Raw genomic sequence first — 6,400 nt, forward strand, 5'->3', positions numbered from 1 at the left:
TTTCAGTTTGCCTAATCAACATACATTGTCTACAACAATCACGACTATCCTCCACCGATAGCCCAAAGCAGTTATTTCTAAAACAGAAAATAAATGCACAAATGGATATTCAATCAACATTTCATTTCCTCATTTCTCATCAATTAATTATCCCAATTAATTAAACAATGTAATTAGGCCATTTTCCATAATTACCATTTCAACCCTTAGGTTCCATTTTCATCAATGATTCAACAATCATTCTATTTTTCTATGCCAAACCTGCATCTAGGTTTATGATGAGTAAAACCCCAACCTTTGTAAAATTACACAAAAGCCCCAAACTTTCACAAATTACCAAACCAAGCCCAACATCTCAAAATACCAAAATTTAAAGACAAAACCCATAGAGAGGAGTAGGTTATCCCTACCTCAAATTCGGAGTCCCAAAGGAGAAGACGACAAAACCCAACGTGCTCCAAAACCCGTGATTTTCAGATTAAAATGAAGCCCTCGACGATCAACAACTTTTTTGTAAAGGCCAAAGGTGAGTAAATCACTCCTACTAGATCAAAACCTAGAGAGAAGGTAGTATCTAGAGAGAAAGACTCAACAATGGTGTTTTTGGAAAAGTAAGAGAGAGAAGATAAAGTGAAAAAGTGATTTGAAGAGTCACAAATTCGGGACTTTAACCCAGGTCTCCGCTCGAGCGTAAAACACCCCGCTCGAGCGTACACTCACAGACTTCCGCTCGAGCGGCCAACCTCCCGCTCGAGCGCAGAATGCACTCGCCCAGCACTTTTGCAGAACCAGGCCTCCGCTCGAGCTCCCAACCCTACGCTCGAGCTCACAACACTGCACAACAAGATACTGGATGGACGTAATCTACGCTCGAGCGCCAACACCTCCGCTCGAGCGTACAGGCCAAAAAAATCTGGGCAACTAGTTTTGGTTTCTAAACTCAACCAACCTGTAACAAACCCGCTCAACACATCCTATAACTCAAATACAAAGTAAGAAAGGATGTAAACAAGATAATAAACAACTACCAACATCCACGGACACATGTCCGGATCACTATACAACAAGGGTAAACCCGGGATCGCTATAACCTCCCCCCTTAAAGAATTTCGTCCCCGAAATTAAGCACAAGTTTTCAAAACAAGTTTTCCTTCATTTTAGACAATGTTACAATTTAACATTCAACAATTCGACCCATTACCGGTCATCCCATCCCTTTAACAAGAGACACATCACAATATGTACTTTCAACATGCATCAACATTATGCACTATCCTTCCAATTTCAACAATATATATTCAACACATATAATGTCACTTTCAACTTCCATATGAGGCAAGTTCCAAACATACTTCCAATAATCAAAACATTTTCAATGTTTCACAACTTAAGACATATATAAAAGCTCTTAAGTTCAACAAAATGTAAAATTTAAATATAAGATTACATAACAACAAACAAGTCCGGATATTTCTCTCGGACTTCCAACTCACGTTCCCAAGTGGCTTCCTCCACTCCGTGATGTTTCCACAAGACTTTCACCAAAGGAATGGTCTTATCACGCAGGACCTGATCCCGCCTATCCAAGACCCGAACCGGTCTCTCCTCATACGAGGCATCCTCATCTACCTCTAAATCAGTCCAATCCAACACATGTGATGGATCTGGCTCATACTTCCGAAGCATACTCACATGAAACACGTCATGCACTCCGGACAACTGCGGCGGTAAGGCTAACCGATAAGCGACCTCGCCTATCTTCTCAAGGATCTCAAAAGGACCAATAAACCGAGGGGATAATTTCCCACTCTTCCCAAACCTCATCAGACCTCGCCTAGGTGATATCTTCAGAAAGACATGATCACCTACCTCAAACGCCAAAGGCCTCCTCCTACGGTCGGCATAACTCTTTTGTCGACTCTGGGCTGTAACAAGCCTCCTACGGATAAGCTCAACTTTCTCCGTCGTCTCCCTAACCAACTCCGGACCCCACAAAGGTGCATCACCCACCTCGGCCCAACAAACTGGAGACCTACACGGTCGGCCATACAAGGCCTCAAACGGTGCCATACCGATGCTAGACTGAAAACTATTGTTGTAGGCAAACTCTACCAATGGCAAGTGCCTCTCCCACGTCCCACTGAAGTCCAGGACACAACCCCGAAGCATATCCTCGAGGATCTGAATAGTACGCTCGGACTGTCCGTCAGTCTGAGGATGATAAGCCGTACTAAAGGTCAACTTAGTGCCCAAGGCACTCTGCAAACTCTGCCACAACCTAGCAGTAAAACGAGGATCTCTATCTGAGATGATCGTCACTGGGACCCCGTGCAATCTCACTACGTCCCGAATATACAAATCGGCAAGATGGTCTACCGAATCTCTCACGCGCATAGGAATAAAGTGCGCCGACTTAGTCAACCGGTCTACAACCACCCAAATAGCATCACTACCCCGTTGAGTCCTCGGAAGACCTACAACGAAGTCCATAGTGACATGCTCCCACTTCCACTCGGCAATAGGCAAGGGTTGCAACAAACCCGCTGGCCTCTGATGCTCGGCCTTCACTTGCTGGCAAGTAAGGCATTTCGATACGAAGACAGCCACATCTCTCTTCATACCCCGCCACCAAAACTGGCGACCCAAATCCTGATACATCTTAGTACCTCCCGGATGCACCGCAAGGCGCGAATGATGAAACTCTCGGAGTACTTCCTCTCGGCAAGACTCCGGTACAAACAAACGGTCTCGGTATCTCACACTCAGGTCGGGATACACCGTCAAACCCTTCTCAACTGTCCCACTGGAGATCTTCTCTCGGAGGGATTCTACCTCAAGGTCACCTCTCTGTGCCTCTAACACTCTAGTCACAAGTGTAGGCTGCGCAACAACAGAAAACAAGGCCGCAGCCTCAACAGATTCGCCCAGTAGCAAATCAAACTCGCCAAGTGCTCCCAACATCTCCCATTCCCGGATGGCTATACAAGCTACATCACTAATGGTTTTCCTACTAAGGGCATCGGCCACAACATTGGCCTTTCCCGGATGATAATGCAACTCAAAATCATAATCTTCGATGAACTCCATCCATCTCCTCTGCCTCAGATTCAAGTCTCTCTGTGTAAACAGATACTTCAAACTCTTATGATCCGAGAATACCTCGAATCTCTCACCATAAAGGTAGTGCCTCCAGATTTTCAAGGCAAAGATCACAGCTGCTAACTCTAGGTCGTGTGTGGGATAATTCTTCTCGTGTATTTTCAACTGACGTGAGCCATAAGCTACCACTTTTCCCTCTTGCATCAACACACAACCCAAACCCTCTCGTGAGGCATCACAATAAACCGCATAACCCAACCCTCTCTCCGGAATAATCAACACCGGAGCGGTGGTCAATCTAACTTTCAGCTCTTGGAACGACTTTTCACAAGTCTCACTCCACACAAACTTGACTCCCTTCCGAGTCAGTCTAGTCAACGGTGACGCTAACCTGGAGAAATCTTTCACAAACCGACGGTAATACCCAGCTAATCCCAGAAAACTGCGGATCTCAAACACACTCTTAGGCTGTGCCCAATCTTGCACTGCCTCAACCTTGGATGTATCAACAGACACCCCTTCCCCGGATACCACATGGCCTAAGAACTTGACTTCCCCCAGCCAGAACTCACACTTCCCAAACTTGGCATACAGCCTATGGGCTCTAAGTAACTCAAGCACCACTCTCAAGTGTTCCTCGTGCTCCTCCTTAGATGACGAATAGATAAGGATATCGTCCACAAAAACAACCACAAAGCGGTCTAAGAACTCCCGGAAAATCCGGTTCATCAAGTCCATAAAGACTGCCGGTGCATTGGTAAGCCCAAATGGCATCACCAGAAACTCATAATGGCCATACCGCGTACGGAATGCCGTCTTCGGAATATCTTCCTCCCTGACCCTCAACTGATGGTAACCCGATCTCAAGTCTATCTTAGAGAAACAACGGAACCCTTCAACTGGTCAAACAAATCATCTATACGGGGCATAGGATACTTATTCTTAACCGTAGCCCGATTCAACTTCCGGTAGTCAATACACAATCTCAAGGCACCATCTTTCTTTTTAACAAAGAGTGCCGGTGCTCCCCACGGTGAAACACTAGGGCGAACAAAGCCCTTCTCGAGCAATTCCTGGAGCTGAACTTTCAACTCAACCAACTCTGCTGGAGCAAAACGGTAAGGTGCCATAGAAATCGGCGCCGTACCAGGCACTAAATCAATAGAGAACTCTATCTCTCGGTGAGGTGGCAAACTAACAAGATCTTCGGGAAAAACATCCGAATACTCACAAACCACCCTCGGCAATACATGCTGGGTCTCACCACTCCCACCACTCTCAAAGCTAGCAAGTAGACTACTAAGCTCACTTCGCCCTCGCGAATCATACCCCGGTGGCAAAACACTACCAACCCGGTCTCCCAAGAAATGGAACCACTCCCCGCTCAAGGTACACAATGTAACCCTCTGGCGGTAGCAATCAATAACAGCCCGGTATGACGATAACCAGTCCATACCCAAAATAACATCAAAACCCTTCATGGGCATGACAACAAACGGAAAAGGAAGCCTATAGTCGGCGACCTCTATATCACATCCTCTAACACCCTGTTTCAGAATTAATTCACCACCCAAAGGCGATACCACACAAATAGGAGATGCTAACTGTGCTAACTCCAATTCCAAAACAGATGCAAATGCAGCAGATACAAAAGAATGAGATGCACCCGTGTCTATCAACACATTAGCAACTGAGTTGCAAAACAGAAAAGTACCTCTCACTACTGATGGAGCTGGTACTAAATCCTGCGCGGTAACAGCATACACGCGCCCCGTAGGCCCCTGGTCTACCTGCTCACCTCTCGGAGCAAAAGACTGCTGCACAGACTGGGATGACGAAACTCCCGGATTGGCCCTCGAGGCCTGCACAGACTGAGCTGGCTGAAAACCCTGCGTCTGCCTAGAACCAGACGCTCCCGATGTGGCACACAACTGTGGGCAAAACCTCTTCATGTGCCCAGGTTGTCCACACTGAAAACAAGTCAAGAGCTGCCCCCTGCCCAAACTCTGACTCTGCGGTCTAGCTGAAGAAGAAGCAGCTTTCTGACCCCCACCCTTCTGCGGGCAAACAGAAACCTTGTGACCCAACTGGCCACACTTGTAACAAGTGAATTCTCCCTGACTGCCTCTCCCCGAGCCTACACTAGGCACTGGAAAGGTCGATCTAGAGACTGCACCCTGAGACTGCTGAGGGTTAGAACCCCTCTGCCTCCTGCCATCACTCTGACTATCCTGGCTCCTCTTGGAGCCTCTCTGACCCTCATCCTCCTCCTGCATCATAAGCTCCATATGAGCTGCAGCATCTACCAGGTGTCTATACTCTCGAATATAAGACCCACCAATTCTCAACTTGAGGCCCCGCCTCAACTTCCGCTCAAACTCATAGCAACGGCGTTCCTCAGACGCCACCAGTTCAGGTGCAAACCTAGACAGACTGGTAAAAGTAGCCTCAAACTCGGCCACTGACAAGCCCTGCTGATTAAGCCGGCTAAACTGATCCCTCAGCTTCTCCCTAGCTGCTGCTGATAAAAACCTCTCCTGAAAAGCATTCACAAACGCCTCCCAAGTACCACCAACACGAGCTTTCTCGTACTTCCACCATTGACCCGCATCTCCCTTCAGTTGGAAGGATGCCAAGGTCACTTTCAGTGCTCCGTCCTCGATGCCAAGCATCTCAAACGTCTTCGTTGTCTGTTCGAGCCATTCATCTGCCTTAAGCGGCTCTTTAGGATCCCCGATAAACTCGTCCGGATTACACCGAAAGAACTCCCTCTTCAAGAAGGAAGGCCCTGTCTCAGCTGCCTGATTCCCAGCTCTAAGAATACCTAAAGCTCCTGCTATCTCTCTGGCCAAGGCACCCATAGCCTGCTGACCTACTGGCTCGGCTACATTGGCCTGCCCAACTCCCTCCTGCACTGCCGGGATCTCACCCTGTAACGGTACTTCCTGCCTCGCAGGTCTACCACGCCTAGCACCTCTTCCTCGTCCTGACATCCTAATAAAGGCAACACAGAACGTTAGCACATTCATAGGTGTGCCGAAACTAATCACTCACGTCCTAATGCATGGACAACTGTAATTCACTCCACATAAGCACATAAACACATAAGCACTTACGAACTTCATTTCCGGATAATGATAGTCCCGAGACGTTACTAGAGTTCCGGTTAGAAACAGCATTGATCAAGTGCTTTTCCAACAAGACTCCCAGAAACTCAAGGATCCAATCAACATCCTAGAAATTAAATCCCATACCCACATAGTCACATAAGCATGTTATCAATTGAGCACATAGCATATGA

The sequence above is a fragment of the Camellia sinensis genome, chromosome 12 (genome assembly GCF_055761805.1).
Source record: "Camellia sinensis isolate YWXY chromosome 12, ASM5576180v1, whole genome shotgun sequence".
NCBI lineage: Eukaryota > Viridiplantae > Streptophyta > Magnoliopsida > Ericales > Theaceae > Camellia > Camellia sinensis.